This window comes from Choloepus didactylus, chromosome 13 (assembly GCF_015220235.1).
Source record: "Choloepus didactylus isolate mChoDid1 chromosome 13, mChoDid1.pri, whole genome shotgun sequence".
Taxonomy (NCBI): Eukaryota; Metazoa; Chordata; class Mammalia; order Pilosa; family Megalonychidae; genus Choloepus; species Choloepus didactylus.
In genome coordinates this window covers 76,941,727-76,959,628 of record NC_051319.1, presented here as the reverse complement: position 1 = coordinate 76,959,628, position 17,902 = coordinate 76,941,727, and the positions used below count along the sequence as shown (strand labels likewise).

General features: G+C 50.3%; 1 long non-coding RNA gene across 1 annotated transcript in view; it reads left to right on the top strand.

Moving 5' to 3' along the window:
- Positions 1 to 339: 339 nt before the first annotated feature.
- LOC119508147 overlaps positions 340 to 17,902 on the top strand; it is a 28,617-nt gene continuing 11,054 nt past the window's right edge. The window contains exons 1-3 of the long non-coding RNA XR_005211406.1: positions 340 to 448; positions 2,703 to 2,852; positions 15,141 to 15,237. This is a non-coding gene — a long non-coding RNA (uncharacterized LOC119508147). The remainder of the gene's footprint in view (positions 449 to 2,702; positions 2,853 to 15,140; positions 15,238 to 17,902) is intronic.

Below are 17,902 nucleotides of genomic sequence, written 5' to 3'. Positions count from 1 at the left end.
AGGGTAGTGATCCCAAGCTCCAGGGATGCACTGCTGGTGCTTAATGGGACAGGGGTTAAGGAGATGGTCCCTTTGGTGCAGCTTCCCTGCTGGTATTTTGGAGCTGCCACGGGTGTCTCTTCCCCCTGGCCTGGCCTCAATCTGTTTCTCATGCTGCTAGGGAGTCTGTGGCCAGTCTGCAGGGAGGGTGTGAGGCTCTGGCTTTGGGGGCAGGCAGAAATCTGCCCCGCCTTCTCTAGCCCCACCTTTGACCTTTTGGCCTTTCCACCTCTCGGCAGGAGCTGCCCATGGGGCGGTTTGGAACTCTTGCTGCTGGTGTCTGCCCTCCCGTGGTGGCGTCCGGCCTCCCAGTCACCTTGCCTACCCCGAGAGCAGAGTCTCCAGTCCATCTGCCTGGCTGGACTTGGCTGGATCCTCTTTGGCAGCTGGGAGTCACAGGCAGCCTGAGGTGAGGACGCTCCCCCCAGGCTCAGTGCTCAGAGCTGGCACTCCAGGGCTAATGGCCATTCTCTTTGCCAGGTGTTGGCTTCTGAGTCTCCAGGTCCATGGGCTCAGTCGAGGGGTTCTGCTGCTAGGCCGTGGACGACGGCAGCGTGCAGAGGTGCAGGGGCTTCTGTTCGCTCAGCCAGTGGATGCTCTTAGCACTCTCCCTCTTCTCCGTGTTCCTCTATCTAATAGTATCAGCTAACTTTTATTAACTGCATGTCATGTGCAAGGCGATTTATCTGCAGCAACCAATTTAATCCTCACCAACCCTCTTTTCCCCATGACAGCTGAGACTGGAGCCTGAGGTCAGAGGCCACATGGCTAGTGCTCTCACCCCAGTCCTGTTTCTCTCTCCTCTTTCTCGGAGAGTTACGAGTTGCTCTGGGCGATGTGACAACTACTTAAAACATATTTCACTTCCAGGCTGCTCACTGCTTGCCATGAGTTTATATCGCAACCAGCCAATGTAGGAGTCACAGTGAAATCCAATTCTCCAGGCTGGAGCTTCCCTTATAGAAAAGGTCAATGTGCCTTAATTATTTAACTTTTCACAGCACTTTCACCTTTGTCTTATCTTTCAGTTTTGCTGGTAACCTTTTGGCAGCTATTGATGCTTCCTTTTTATAGGTGAGGAATCTGAGGCCTGGAGAGCACCCCGAGCTCCTTACTGGCTTCGGGAGGGCAGGGGCTTCTCCTACCAGGCCCTCCTGCCTCTTACTGTGATGAGATGCACACGAGCCCTGGGAGGTCCACGCCTGTGTCTCTGTGGGGGGAAAGTTCTGGCCAGGACACAGCCTATTAGGTCCTCTGTTCTTTTTCTGGGTGACTGATGTTTGCCCCCTGCTGGGTCCTGGAGGCTTTAACTGTCACTCTGCAAGGGTAACAGTGACTTACGGGGCTGAGCTGCCCCTGTAGCCTGCTGAGCTGGGACAGGCAGCCTGGGGGTTCATGATCACATCTGTTGGGGGTGCCTGGAGCCTCTCAGGGCAATCACTCGCTGCTGAGACAGAAAATCCTTGACATTCCAGCAGCTTAGCCCCATAATGTTATAAAGTGTGTTTCTCACTCATGCCTAACCAGTGGGGGTGAGTGTGGCCAGGCAGCTCCCCTCCAAGCAGTGATTCAGGGACCTTCCATGCCATGACTCTGCTGACTTCAACAGGGGCTCTCATGGTCATTCTGGGGCCATGTGCATTCCAGCCAGAACAGGGAGAAGCAGGTGGACCACCTGTGGGAAGTTTTCATGGGCCAGGCTTGGAAGGGGATACACATCACTTTTGTCTCATTCCATTGGTCAGAACTTGGGCATGTGGCCACAGCTAATCATAAGGGAACCTGGGAAGTTCTATCCAGCCGAAGGGCCAGGGGGAGAGAGAAACGAGTTTTGGAGAACTTGTAGTAATCTCTGCCCTAAGGCCTGGCCTGGCCATGGGGGAGGGGCCACCTGTAGCCCCAGAATACTGGTGCATCTCCCTGCTACCCCTTGGGGTGCTTCTCAGCTGCATGAGTCCCTCATTGATGGCCCTGGAGCCCCTGCGGGAGCAGGGACCTGAGCAATGAACCCTGGGCTCCAGCCCTGAGAGAGACATCTCACCCCATGGGGCCCCCACTGCCTGATGAACCCAGCCTGCCTGTCGGAGTCATCAGAGGAGCAAATAAAGGCATCCGGAGAAGATAAAATGCTGAAGGTTGGGGAGAGAAGAGGCGCAAAGAGGCCGACTCACAGCCATGCCTCATGGAAAACCAGTGGACTCCCAGTTCTGGACGATGCCCAGGTGCCCAGCATGCACGGTTCATAGGGCAGACCTGCCTTTCCAGCTGGGCTGTCCCCTTGACCCTTTGTCCGATCACTCTGTGCCATCCCCCAAGCTCCAGGGGGTCGTAAGGCATTCACGGCATTTGATCCAGCCCTGTTCTCCTCCAGTTAAAAATGAGGCTCATAAATTGAGGCCATGTCCTAGGGGACAGCAACGTTATAAGCTCATCACCTGATGATGTTCAGACCTAGTTATAAAAATATACAGCACCTCTGCACCAGGGAGCCCGTGACCCACTTTATACCTCGCGGACTGTTGCTAAATCGGCAGGGGCAAAGTCCAGGTCCTCACTCTGTTTTCAAATTCCTGACAGCCTTTGGTCTCCATGTGGATGGCTCTTCCTAAAGCCTGAAGCCCCTAACCTATGTTTTTTTTTTTGTTGTTGTTGTTTTTCCTCAGAGCTATGCTGCAGCAGCTTGACTCCCAGTCCACTCAGCAAGGACCCCAGAGCTCAGGCTTGCTGGGAACCTGGGTTGAGACTTCTTGGGTTTCTTTCCAGTCTCTACCATCAGAGTGCCGGTTCCTGGAGTGAGGAATGAAGCTTGGCAGGTACTTGTCTCTCCCCCTGCACCTGGCACTGAGGTCCCCAGCAGGATGGGCCCTGTTGGTGCATTGGCTGTCACCCTGGTTCTTATTACCCCTGCATTGCAAGCAGCTCTGAAACCTCTCACCTGGGAGCCTGTCCTCAGCCCAGACCCCACGGCCACAGAGAAACATCCACTTGCTCTTTGTCCGTCCATTTGATCAGCTCGTACTGAGTGTGTTCTGTGAGTCAGGCTCTGGCAGGCACCAGGGCATGCAGATGTGAAACCAGCTGTCATGGAGCTCGGCTTTGTGGGGAGCTGGACATTTACCCAGCAATCACTTGAGTAGCTGTGAATTTACAACTGGGGTAAATGCCAAGAAAGGGAGGCACACATGTGGTGCGAGGAGAGCCTACACTGTGGAAGTTTGACCTAATTGGTGAAGTCAGGGAAGGCTCCCTGGAGGCAGTGATGAAGAAGCAGAGGTCTGAGGTGGGAGGAGAATGTAGTATCAGGAAATAGGTTATGGAGCAGAGTGTGGGAGGTGAGCTGAGGAGGCCTCTACTGGGGCAACCACAACCTGAGGTCTCCTCAGCCTGCAGCAGGGAACGCTGCACCTGCCTCCTGCCAGAGTCTGCTGGGGCCAATGAACGGAGCGTGTCTCCTCCTCCTGACCCTGCTCCTTTAATCTCCCTGCCTCCTGCAGGTGGGGGCACACAGTGGGTGTGTAGCAACCCTTGCTAGATTGAATTAAAGAACCCTCCTTCATTTTTCTATTAACCTTCTTAAACTCCCGAGGTTTACACATTCTCCCTGAGGTCATAACCTAGCTCAGAATCAGCTGATAGCTCAGTGCCCCCTGCCTGGGAGAGGGCGGGGAGCTGACGGGGCGTGTGTGCATCTGCTATCACACACCACCTTTTAGTCACCTTTGGGGCAAATGCCCACTCCTATCTCTCCCCCTCCCTGTGGGTTTCAAATGTAGTCTGGATTTTCATTTTTAAAAAGACGCAACACATTTTTTTTTTCTGGCCAGAAGTGATGAGGAGACTGCGTGCTTGTTTGCTTTGGGGGTGAGAGGTGCCATCACATTTGACATATTTACAAGTTGGGCCTGAGAATTTAGGTCGCTTCTTTCGGCCTGCTGCCTCCTGGTTGGTTTCACCTTCTCAGTGGTGCTGTCAGCTGCCCCGTCGTCTGGGCCATGGGTGTCTAATGTGCTCACGGTGGCTGGGTCCAGGAGGAAGCCACTGGATGGGCTTGAAGAACCCCCGGGGCATGGTCCTGTACATCGTGGTGGGTGACAGTGAGAAGGCAAACTCACCCGAGAAGACAGACACACCCAGTGCAGCACGAAGCTCTCCTCGGGTTCCCCTGGGGCCCCCAGAAGGCCTGCAGATAGACCTGGGGGATGCACAGCCCTGTTCCGGCCTAAGGGCCCCCGTCAGCCGAATGTGCCTTCCTTCCTTCCCTATCTTTATCACAGCAATCTCATCACTGGAGCCCGTATCCCAGCAGGGGCCTTGTTTGTGGGTGTAAGTTCTAATGAGGTCCCAGCAACCTCTTCACACAAGAGCTGGGCTCATCACGTCTCTAATCATTTCCAAGGCTGTGCCCCCTCCCTAACCTTCTAAAGGGGTCTGGGGGAAGCAGCCTCCCTGCCTCTCCCCAGGTTCTGCCAGCCTAGAACCCCCTGAGAGACCGAGGACATGAGCTGGGACGAGTGTCCAGATCTCCAAGGGCCAGCACTTGGCATTAGAGGGTGTCTCTAAAGAGATTGTTACTGACATTACTGTTATCTTTTGTGGAACCATAGAGTGTCACCAAGTAGGTGAATGAATTGGGCAGCCCTGATTGTACCCTGTTACATCTATACCTACCAAAGAGCTTCCCCAATCGGGATCTTTCTTCCCCCTTCTAAAATGATCCTGTGAGATATGTAGGTAGGTCAGGCAGGGATTACTAATCCCATTTGCCAAAAGAGGAAGCTGAGGCTGAGAGGCTGTTTGACTTGCCTTAGTTTTCTCATCAGACAGAGCCACGAAGCCCTGACCTTCCGTCACCCACTGTGCGCGTTCTCGGCTGCTTGTCTGGAGAAACAATTCTAACTCACAGATGGGGATGTTTGCTGCATCTCTCCGTTCTTCCTTTCCTTCCTCTCTCTTCCCATTATAAAAAAGTCTCATAGAGGGAGAGGATGGTGGTGCTGACCCTGCTTCACCAAAGCACTCTTCTAGAGCATCTGGCCTGTGCGCCGTGTACGATGTCCGGGTCTCGTGTGTGCCGTGGCACAGACGCAGGTTCCCCAGGACGCCCTAGGCACGCTGTGCCTCTGGAAGGTGATGCTCCAGCTCCCTGTGAACAGCACTGCTGAGCCTCGGGGCCCCGCTGTCTGTGGCAGATTGCACTGATGATAGTGGGGGATCCCGCGCCCTGGGGCCCCATGCCCCGGCCTGCTGATGTGTGGGATCAGGTGATACATGTGTGTTTTTTCTTATTTTTTTTTATCATTATAGATGTAATGACATCAGTTAAAATGAACGCCCTGGTACCACAATCTAGCTCTTGAGGATGAGAAGCCAGCGTCAGGTCTTCCAGGCCCCCAGAGGTGACCTCAGGGTTTCCACTCGCCGTGGGGGTCCCCTCCGCGGATTCTGCTGGTTATTGACCTGGGGAGGGCCGCAGGGGCAGACAGAGCTGTCCTGGCCAGCATGGGGACGGAGAGCCGTGGAGACAACTGAGGAAGGAAGCGGGGGACCCTGGTAGGTCCTAGCAGGCCCATCCTCAAAGAGGAAGCGCACCGTGCCTCTGCCATTCTCCCGGTCATCTTCCTGAGGCCACGTGCCTGATGCCTGTCCTGGAAGGTGCCTGTGGAAATGGGGGCTCTCCATCTGTATGCTCAGAACCGCGTCTTCTGTGCTCCTAGGATCCTGCCTGCCCTGCCCAATGCATTATTAATGAGGCAGCCTTCATTTCCAGGTTTTGGGTAGCTAATTTGTTTCTACAATCATGATTTCAAATATCACATGAATAATTCAGAAAATTATTTTACTGTAGTTCGATAAGCCTGTTAGCTGTCATGCATCTGAATACATTATCTTCTCCATCCCATGGGGCATGCAGCAGGGGGCCCAACACCAGCCACAGCACTCCAGGAGGCCAGGTCTGCCTTGGGGATGGGGGCAGGGGACAGGCACAGAGATTTGTCAGGTTGCTTCTGAGAGTGTTGATAGCAAATGGCAATCAGTTTCCCTTCCTCAGAGCTGGGCCGGAGATGCATGTGGCTGCTCAGCAAGACCTGGGTGATTCAGCTCCAACCTCTCCAACTCAGAAATACAGACAAGCATACATCCACTGCCTGGGAAGCAGTCGGCTGTGCCAGGGGGCAGTCAGACACAGAAATATCCCCCTATTCCCCTCTCCTCTCTTACACACACATACACGCACACACTCACTCACTTGGTCACATATTTACACTCTTTTCAGGGAAGTGGGACATAGATAGAAATTCATCTGAGTTTTTTTTTTTTTTTTTTGGAGGTGTGGAGAGCTGTGGCTCCATCCCTTACTGTGTGATGTTGGGGAATTTGCCTCTTTGAGCCTCAGTTTCTTCATCTGTAAATTGGGCACAATATTGCCAAGGCTGCTTTACCCACTGGGTTTCTGTGAGAGATGAAAATGAAGCAATGAATGTGCAAAAACTTGGTAAACTACAGAGTGCTGTAGAGATGTGAGGGTTACTCTGGGCCTGTCTCCTTCTGGAGAGGGGCTTCTCTGAACCTGCCTTCAAGAAATGCTGGAGAAAAGGCAATTCCATCTCCTCTCCCTGACATCACTCTGTATTTGAGAGGCTACCCAGCTTGCCATTTATAGAGGAGTCGCCCACCGTGTGCCAGGCATTGTCACCACCTGCCTTGGACCTCATACACATACATATACACATCATTCCAGGAACAACTCTGGCTGGGACAAGGAGTCACCTGTGCCCACCGGTGCTGGTGGCAGCAAAGCTTCCAGCCCTGGGAAGGGAGCTGGCCCTGGTGAAACTACCTGTCTGAGAAGCTCCGTTGGTGAAGGCAGAAAAGTTAAAGTTCCACAGGCCCCATCCAAGTGGGCTGAGAACTCCCACCCAGGGCTCAGGGGAAGGCGTGGTCTGGCAGCCTTCGCGCCCATGCCTGGCCTGAAGCTGGCAACAGCATGTGCTACTAGATGCCTGTTGACTCAGCCCCTCGATCCTGCTCAGACAAAGGAGGCCTTGGCTATAGGTGGGTCCCAGCTGGAGCTTGGGGTGAGGGTGAGGGTGGGGAGCAGCTGGGCCAGGCCCTGGGGGTGGGAGTGGGAGCTGCAGCTGGGGTGTCCAGGGCTGCTGGCTGAGGTGAGGTTGAGGTCTGGGGCCCTGCTCAGGGGAGGGGTGGACGGAAGGCAGCAGGAGGGCAGCCAGGATGGAAGGAGGGAGAGCTGCAGGGCAGGGTTGTAGGGCCCAAGCTGGGGTGCCAGGGAGAGTGAGGGCAGGGGAAATGGGCAAAGGCAGCAGAGCACAGAGGCTAATAACCTCGATTCAGCCCCGGTACCTCCATTGGGTAAGAGATGTGATCTCTCTAGATTTCAGTTTTGTCATCTATAAAATGGAGACAATAAGAGCACATGGTATGGATTACATGAGAGAATGCCTTCAAGCAGTGAGCCCAGTGCTTGATAAACCTTAACTACCACCACTACCATTATCATCGTACCTATTATTATGCTCTCGATTGGTTTCTAGGAACTTCTCAGCTCCCCCAAACTGCAGAGCTTCACCCTGGAGTCCTGGACAGAAAGGCACCAGAGGCAGGGGTCAGGGGTGTACAGACTGCCGCCCCCTCACTGGCTCCTCCAGAGGCTGCCGTGTGAGCCTCTTGTCCCTCCCCTCCCACTGCCTGTGAGTCCAGAACTTGCTTGTTGCCTCTGACCTTGGCTTTAGTCTTTTCCTCCGGGTTAGACCCTCAGGCCCAGCTTGGATTCTACCAGGGATGCATGGGGTGTGGGTGGAGGAGATGCTACATCCTCAGAGACACTTGGCTAATGCAGTTGGGAGACGGTCCCTTGGAGAACCCAGGGCTGGCCAAGGGGAAGGCAGCTGAAGGGAGACCTGTGATCTCTCATGGGGAACTGGAGGTCAGTGTGGGGAGACCAGACCTGCCCAGGGAGGCAAATCCTTGTGGAGTGAGGAGTCGGTGAGACTGTGGAGGAAAGGGGGCTGGCCAGGCTGTGTTCGCTTGCAAACAGGGCTGCTGAGCAAGGCATTTATCAGGATCTCGGTGACAGGTGTTTAAAAGGAAAAATATTTGCATGTGTATGCTTTTTCAAAATGATTAATATTCAAATTAGTGTTGGAGATCTAAATCGCTAAAGTGTAACTAGGCAGAAAACTTCTCTGACAGCTTGTAATTTTCAGTCTATTCCACCATTCCCCACCTCACCCCTACCTAGTTCCCAGAAATATCTCAGGGTTTCTACAAACTCGTCCCAGAAAGGCAGCAGCCGTGTGGGAATTCAAGGCCCAATTCTTGCTTTGTGGTGGGCACCCGACCCTCCAGACCCAGAGAGCAGCTTCCCGGGGGCCAGCCAGAGCCCCTGGGGTGCCATATCTGGACTTGCTCCCCTCCTTGCCGCCCTCAATCTTCCCCCCCACCCCTCACACCCCAGAGGTGTCACCCCTGCTCCCGCAACGTCAGTATCACCCACCTTTTTTTTGCAGAACAAAGTGCAGACTCCTTTTCGGGAAATTGACCTCAGGCCCCAAACCGGCTTCCCAACCTTCTCACCTCTGCTTCCCCCTGCCCCAGGCACAGCAGCCCTGTGGTCCCCTGGGCTTGACCCACTGCCCCCTCCAAGCTGTTGCTCGCGCTTTGCCCTCAGCTGGGGAGACCTCACTGCCCTTCAGCAGCTTGTGTCAGAGTTCTTCAGGGCCCACTCCTCCTTTAACCAACTGTAATCCCACTTCACAGTTTAGAAAATTAACCTGGCAGATGGTAGTCTCAAGAGTTACTTCTATTTCTCACTTTAGGGCAGGCTGTGAGTGTGGCACGCCAGCTTACAGGCTGTTCCTAATCCTGTAAGACACACAGGGAAGGAGGGGGTTCACAGCAGCTTAGGTTTCATAACATTGGACAGACTTGGGCTCCATCCCTGAGAGTGTTTGCCCAAGGAGCAGGTTTCACTGAACGTTGCCTCGTTAACCAGCCTCAGAGACTGGTACCACCAGCTCATCACACGCTCCACCAGCTCACGCTCACCTGCATCCTTCTTCTTAGCTTGTCTTTCCTCTTCTTCACTGAGCGTTTCCTCTGGGCAGGCACAGCACCTTATCATCTCCATGTCCACAGGTCTTAGCATCCACCCATCCATCCACCCACCTATCCTTTCCTCCACATGGTCATCCATCCACCCATCAACCCAGACATCCATTCACCATCCGTTTATCCACTCATCCAAACAAGACGTATCATGCAGCTGGTGCATTTTAGGCCCTTTGCTAAGTGCTGGGAATAGAGCAGCAAGTGAGATCAATCCATACCCTGCCCTCAAAAAGCTCCTGGTCTGGTGGTAAAGGCAGAGAGGCAAGCGAGCAATTATCACACAGGGTGGGAGGGGAAAGTCGGAGCTAGGGGAGGTACAGACCCAGGTGACGTGGGGGAGAAGGTGGAGGATGAATCAGAGAAGGCCTTCCAGAGTGGGTGATGTCTAGGCTGGAAGCAGCAGAGCTTGAGAGAGGGGGCTTTGGGGTCAGGTGGCCCTGGATTTAAGTCCCAGTTCTTCAGACTGAGGGAGTGTGGGCGAGGACTCTTAGTCTCCTCATCTATGAAATGAAGATAATGATAGCTATTTTATATGGTTGTGAGGATTTAATGAAATGATGTATGTAATGTCCTTAGCATAGTGCCTGGCACGTGGTTTGTATTCGAAACTCATCCTTGAAAACAAGGATGCCCACCGTCACCACTGTTATTCAACATTGTACCAGAAGTTCTTGCCAGAGTGATTAGGCAAGAAAAAGATATAAATGGCATCCAAATTGGAAAGGAAGAAGTAAAACTTTCCCTATTTGCAGATGACATGACCCCATATACAGAAAATCCTGAAAAATCCACAACAAAGCTCCTAGAGCTAAAAAATGAATTCAGCAAAATGGGGGGGGGGTGGTTTACAAGATCAACACCCCCAAATCACAAGTTTGTTGGTTCCTCAGAAAGCTAAGTATAGAATTACCATGTGATCTAACATTTCCACTTCTAGTTATATACTCCAAAAAATTGAAAGCAGGGACTTGAACAGATATTTGCACACCAATGTTCTTAGTGGCATTATTCACAATTGCCAAAAGATGGAAGAAACTCCAGTGTACATCAACTAATGAATGGATAAACAAAAAGTGGTATATACACCCAATGGAATATTATTCAGCCCTAAAAAGGAATGAAGTTCTGATACATGCGAGAATGTGCATGAACCTTGAAGACATCATGCTGACCAAAATAAACAGACACAAAAGAACAAATTATGTATCATCTCACTGATACGAATTAATTAGAATAAGCAAACTCACTGAGTCAGAATCTAGAATATAGGTTACCAGGGGATGGGGTGGGAATAGAGAATGGGAATTTAGGGCTTAAAATGTACAGTTTCTGTTTGGGATGATGGAAAAGTTTTGGTAGTGAATGGTAGTGATGATAGCACAACATTGTGAACCTAATTAACCACACTGAATTGTATATTTGAAGATGGTTAAAAGGGGAAATTCAGATTGTATATATACTACTTGTTCTGGTTTGCTAATGCTGCTGTTACGCAAAATACCAGAAATGGATAGGATTTTATAAAGGGGGTTTATTTGGTTACAAATTTATAGTCTGAAGGACATGAAAATGTCCAAATTAAACCACTGACATGAGTATACCTTCACTAAAGGAAGGCTAATGGCGTCTGGAAAACCTCTGTTAGCTGGGAAGGCATGCTGATCCTGGGCTGTATTCCATCTCCTCTCTCAGCTCCTGCACATTCTTCAAAATGTTGCTCTTTTGTCTTCTCTCGTCTTCTCTGGAGCAGACTCTGGGCTAGTATCTCCAAAGCATCAGCAGAAGTCTGTTTTCAAAGGCTGTCTCCAAAATGTCTCTCTATGCTGCAGCTGCTCTGAGGTCCTTCTGTTTGTGAGCTCTTTTATGGGACTCCAGTGATTAAATCAAGACCTGTCCTGAATGGGCACTGTCCATATCTAATCAAACGGTTCACTCACAGTTGATTGAGTCACATCTCCATGGAAACACTCAATCAAAGGTTTCCAACCTAATCAACCACTAATATGTCTGCTCCCACAAGATTGCATTAAAGAACATGGCGTTTTGGGGGACATAATACATCCAAACTGGCACACTACTAGAATAAAAATTTAAAAAAATCCATGGAACTGCTCAACTCAGTGAACCCTAAATTAAGCCATGGGCTAGAATTAATAGTACAATTTTTAAAATGTGCTTTCATCAGTTGTAACAAATATACCACCCTAATGCAAGGTGTTATTATTGGGTGATATATGGGGGCCCTGTATTTTATGCATGATTTTCTGTAAGCCTACAGCTTCTCTAATAAAATTTTAAAAAAGATGCCTAAGCCAAGAAGAAAATCCAGAACAAAAAACAGAATAATTAAAAAAAATGAAGATAAAGTACAATATATCAAAACTTATGGGATGTTGTCAAAACAGTACATTTAGAAAAACTGTATTATTCCAATTTGTATGTCTCTAGGAAAGATTTTAAAAAAGCACACACAGTAAACTAAATCTCTACATTAAAGATCTTAGAGACATAATAAAGTAGAAGGCCAAGGAAATTAGGAAAGCAAGCAGCAATAAAAGTGAATAAACAAGACAGAAAAAATGAGTATTGATGGGCAAAACCAATAATTAGGCCTTTGAAAAAATCTGAAGGCCATTAGTCCAATAAAGGGCAAAATATAAACAAATGAAATCAGAAATGAAACATGAGATGCAACAAATAATCCAAAAGGGATTTGTAAGATGTTGGGGGTGGGTGGGTGGGAGAATATTGATCTCATTTATATGAGTAAATACATGGATAAGGAGATATATCTGCAACAGTCCAGGATATTGCATGTAGTTCTACTAGCACACTTGCAAAGAAAACACTTTCCCTTGCTTTGTCATTGGGATCCCTCCACGTGTCAGCTGTGGACCACATTTGTCACATTTCTCAAATCTGTTATTTCCGCTAGTTTATGGTCTACTTGATGTGTCATTCTGAGAGTAACTTTGTGTACCTTGCAGTACTCTTTGCTACCAACCAAATCTGCTTTATCTGTTATAATGTAATCCTTTCTTAATTTTTTTTCGTAGACAGTAAATCTTAGGGCAATATTTTTGTTTTTACTATTATGTGGTCTTGATTTGTTAGGGTTTCTGTAGGCAGCACATATTTTTAACTTTGTTTTAGGATTTGTTCATGAGTTTTTCCTGGAATTATTTGTTCTGCCACAGTCTTGCAGGTGTGATGGTTAGCACTGGGGACCCTGAGATGAACGCGCGTCTGTGGCTTTGCCCTCACACAGCTTGTTGTCCACGGGAATTCTGCCACAGGCAGCTCTGCTTTCAGCAGGGGGTCAGCTCATCTTCATTTCAGGTAAGAGCTGACACAGAGATGGAATACTGACACTGTCAGTAAGGAGAGAGTGAGACAGAGGCAAGAAAAGTAGAAGGACAAAAACAAACACAAGGGAAGGAGAGAGGAAGAGAGGCAAGAGAGCAGAGCAGAGCAAGGGCTTTAAGTAGCAGCGCCGTGCACTGTCTTAGGGTCTTTAAAGGTGGTGTTGCCATATTTAGAGAAGTGCTGTTTTCTTGCAACCACGGGTATAAGAGGAGGTATCCCTGGTCCTTTCCATGGATCAGAAGTAATTTGGACAGAGGTGGGATTGTGCCATGGACAAGATTATACTCCTCCTAGCCTTCTCAAGCCCCAAATCCCAACCTGTTCCCTGACCTTGGGAAGCCCAAGAGCAGCTTGGATTGTGCTTTGTTCTCAAACTCCTGAGTGAAGTGGATCCCCAAACCCTCAACTCTCACTCTTTGTGACAATGTACCCACTTTCCATCTTTGAAGGTGGTGCCTCATGATCTGATGCATCTCATGCTCCTACTTTAAGAGCTGTGGCCTCTAACATAAGAGAGAGGGCTCCAAATCTCGCAGCCCCTAGAAACCAACCAGTTCAGCTGGCTCTCAGGACAGATGGAAAAACAGACGTACAGTGTGGCTAAGACAACTGCCCAGGAGCCCACAGGGAACCAGTGGCAGGTGGCCAGACTCACTCTCTTGGCCCTTTGGGTGGGCTCGGGTCTGCCCTCACAGGAGCCCCCTGGCAGCCAGTCTGCCTTGAGCTGAAACTTGGACAGAAGGAAGGGGCCCCTTTCAACCACCACACTTTGACTTCTCACTTTGATTTCTAGCTCCTGTCCAGCCATTAGAGTGAGTGCATCCATCACTCCTACAGCTTCCACCCTGGAGCCTTCACGGTTTAAGAGGCCTTTGCTGAAATATACTCTATGAATAAAGCCATGAGTCTATGTCCTTGCCTGCCCTTTTCTGGACTGGAATTTCTAACTTAGCCAAATTTATTTATCCCAATCATCACCAGCCATGAAGAGGTGTCCCTAAAAGCCCATAAGTGGAGCTGTATGGGAAAGGGATGTGCAGGCTCAGAAATAAATCACAAACCCTGGTGGCTCTGTGTTCTGACCATGAGGCCCAAGGACTCGGGGCAGCTTAGGAGCCACGCTGGGCCAGCTCATTTCAAAGGGTGGTGGGGAGACCATGCCTGGGTGCTCTACAAGGAGCACAGTACCAGAAAACTGGGCAAGAAGCAGCCTCTAATGTGTGAAAAGGAGTGTTGCACCAGGGTATGAGTGGCATGCAGCAAGCTCAGCCAGCCTCTCCGTTCCAGCCCTGAGTTTGCCCCCACCACTGTCCACTGGAAAGGCTAAGAGCTTTCCATGCAACTCTCACTAAAGACTCACAACCACCTTATAACCCAGGTACTATTATTATTCCCATTCTTCAGGTGAGAAATCAAGGCATTAGGTCAAGTTACCTGCCTAAGGTCTCGAAGCCAGAAAGCAGTAGAATCGGGGTTTGAACCTAGGTGTCTTTGATGCTAGAGCCTTTTTTAAGCCCTACATTCTGCTGTCCTTATGTACTTAATTGGGGACTGGAGGGGAGGCCAAGTGTTAGATCCTTTCTGGAGTCTATGTTCTCTTTTTTGGAGGTGGTGGTGGTGGTGGTGGTGTCCCAAATTACTTTACTTGAAGAAACGGGACGAAGAAAGACATTGGTGACTTTCGATACAACTTGTAGAAAAGGTAGAGGTAAACCCAACTTGCATGCTCTGCCTTGGTGACCACAGAAGTCACTGCTGTCACTATGGGGAAGCCACCCTAAGCCTTAGCCTTCGTCATCCCTATTTCCCAGGTGTGTTTGCCAAAGAGATTCTCTGCCAAACCACATTCCAGCAGGTTCTGGGTCCTCTATCTCGCATGAGTTGGCAGTCACCCAAGTCTTTGATGGATTTCACCTGTTCATTCAAGTAATGCATCTTAATGAAGTCACACAGGTTGGGGGGGGGTGTCATTTTGTTGGTGTCATTTTGTGCAGTTTCAGTGGTGACCCACTCACCCTTTTCCCCAGCTTTTCCGAAGTTGCTTCCCCGAAGCAACTCCATTGCATTCAGCATGCTTTCCCAGTCCTCATGTTCTGGTTTCTTGATATTCCGAAGGAAGATTCTCCCACCTCATTGGTTCTGCAGCCTCATAAGTTTCTCAGCGTGTTCTTTCTCCTTATCAAATTGGTGAAGAAAATATTTGGCAAAGTTCTTCAAAGCTACATCATCGAGGTCAGAGTAGTAAGACATGGACTGGTAGATATGAGAGGTTGACTGGTGGTTGTTGGTGGCCTCTGAGTCCTGGTTGAATTTCTGGCCACTTGTGCTGGGCACGTGGCCGTTGGCAGGTAGCTGAGGAGAGATGGCGATGGCTGCATGGTGCTGGAGAGGCGATGGGGCCTTGGGGTCATCTGAGGGTGCTGTCAGGAGGGGCAGAGGGCTGGGTTGAAGTGACACTGCTGGGGGCAGATGCAGGGCTGGAAGGGAGGTGCTGACTGAGTTTGCCATATGTTGTCTCCTAAGATTATCCAACACCCCTTCCCCTGCAGACATCTAACAGTGGCTTTGGGGTACATCCCCAGCTCTCCAAATCTGTTTTTTTATTGCAGGTATAAACCCATGTCATTTTCGCTTTTCTGAATTGCTGGCCGATCATCAGGACCAGAGGAGCACATAAATGGGCGTGAAAGTTAAACATTATCTCAGGTCAGTCACACTTGTAGAGAAGCTGCCTGGGACAGCTCTGAAACTTTGGGAAAACTCAGGAAAGTGTAAAACCCCATAGAGAATGAAAACTAGTTCTAATTCTGGGAATGCTCCCATTTATTTCTAAATCTTCATTATTCCAATCTGACAGCTTTGAGTCTCCTAAAGAACAAAAACGTCACTATGTGGACCTTAGTTTTTTGGGCTTCCCTCATCAAACTGTTCTTCCTCATTGGGAAACCTGGAGATCTGGAGATCTCAGACCCACAGTCTGCCTCACTGTGTCCCCAAGAGACCCTGAACCCACGTGTGTATGTGGGGTAGGTGAGAGGTGGATTTGGGGGAAGCTGATGGCTGGTTGTGCAGAGTCCCAAACTCCCTGAAATCCATCCCAGAAGGTCACCCAAGAAGGCCCTGAACTGGGTATCTGCCTTGCTACCCACCCCTTCTCAGCAGCAGTTGAAACCCAGTCCCCAGGCCTGCCGGCATCTGGGGGGCCGTCCCACCTCTGCCGCCACCCCCACCCCCAGACTGGCACATCTGCAGTCTCCATGCCAGCAGGGCTCAGAATGTTTGCAGCCTCGGAAATAGTCAGAATGTGCTAAAAATGCAGTGACAACAGCCGTCTTTGGAGGATATTTTTAAGGGTGACAGGATCTGAGAGTCATTGGGTGCCAGAACTGCGGGCTCATCTTATTTTCGAAAACAAAGTGCCACATCTCCAGATGCTCCAGCCTGCACCTCAGGCCTTGTCCTCAAACACCACACCCCTGGTGAACAGGGGCCGAGACCCTGCCACTGACTGCTGGGTACCACAGCCTGAGATCATTGTCCTGGGATGCCTGCGATAGGTCCTGGATCGCTAGTATTCCAGTATGGACAGGGATTGTAATCTGCAGAGGCAGGACTCCCATCCCAGTGCTTCTCCTTCTAGCTCAAGTGCATTTTAAGGAAAGCATTTAACATGAGGTGCATCCAAGGGATTGGTGGTGTTTGGGGCCCTTGGGCACCCAGGCCACACCTGGCAAAGGGAGCTCACCTGGGGCAGGTGTGGCTGACCATTCTGGCCAGTGTCTGAGACCTGGGCCTCAGGGGACCCGAGCTCCATCAGCACCCACTGATGTGGGCACTTCCTGGCTTCAGAGGACCTGACTTCCTGTTTGCTCTGATGCACTGGAACAAGCCAGCTCTCCACAGAGGGAGAGTGGGGGTGGGGATGGGGCAGAGAAAAGCACTCCCTACTTGTGTTCAGAACTTGCTTCCCAGGTGACTTTCCCCTACAGATCAGTGCTGTCTTGTAGAAATAAAATGTGAGCCACATATATAATTGAAAATTTTCTAGTTAGCCACATGAAGAAAGTAAAAAGAAACAGATAACATTAATTTTAATAATACATTTATTTAATCCAATCTATCCAAAATACTATCATTTCAACATGTCATCAATGTACAATACTACTAATGAGATTCTTTGAAATCTGGTGTGTATTTTGCACTCACAGCACATCTCATTTTGAATTAGTCACATTCAAGGGCTCCGTAGCCGCCTGTGGGTGGGGGGGTGGAGGTGTGTACTGGACAGCACAGATCTACAGCATGCTTTAGGGGGCAGGAGAAGGAAGGAAAACAGCTCCTGGAGCATCTGGAGCAGGAGGGGCAGATGACATGCCGTTCATGCTGCCTTTCTCCAGGGGTTCTGGACAGTAGGCCCCAGCATTAGCCATCCTGCTGCTCCTCACCTGCCTGAGCCTGGGGTCTGTTCAGGGCTTCCTGAAGCTTCCTCCGAATGCCCAGCCTCCTGATATTCTGTAGCTCTTATACCCACAGGCCTGGGGTTGGCAGGGACCCCTTACGTCCTCTAGGTTTACCTCCACGTGACAGATATATCTTCCCATGATGCCACTGGTTGAGAGCTTTCCCTCCCTCTCCAGGCACTGCTGTCCGTTTTGCAAAAGCATTCACCATTCCCCTGTTCATTCAACAATTCTTTCCTGAACATCTGCTTTGTACCAGGCACATACTGGGCACTACATAAACAAGGTGTCACTTAACTGTCATCCAAATCCTTCCAGAAGCAAGTGTTATTATCTCCATGTTATGGTTGAGGAGGCAGAAGCTCAGAGAGGTCAAATGCCTTTGCCCAGGGGGGCAGGGCTGTTGCTAAGCCAGGCCAGTTGGACCCCTAAGCCTGTTCTCCTGACCGCTGCACTGGAAGAAGGTGAGGTCAGAGAGGGGGGCAGGGCCCATGTCCTGTAGGGCCTTGGAGGCCTTTGAAGACTGTGGCTTTTACCCTGTTTGAGACTGAAATCCCTGGAGGGTTCTGAACAGAGAAGTGACGTGATCTGACTATTTACCAGGCTGCTGGATGGGGAATACCCTGGGTGGTAGTGGTGGGGGACAAAGGGTGGGAGCCAGGAGATGAGGAGGCCAGCACAGTAACCTGTCCAGATATGGTGGTGCGTGTACCACAGTTGTAGGATGGAAGTGAAGAGGAGAGATCAGATTCTGCACATGTTTTGAAGGTAGAACTGACAGCATCTGCTGCCAGACTGGACGTGGCATACAAGAGAAAGGGAGTCAAACATGACTCCTGGGTGTTTGGCCTGAGCAACAGGAAGGATGAGGTGGTCACTTTTTGAAATGCGAAGACCGTGGGAGGAGCAGC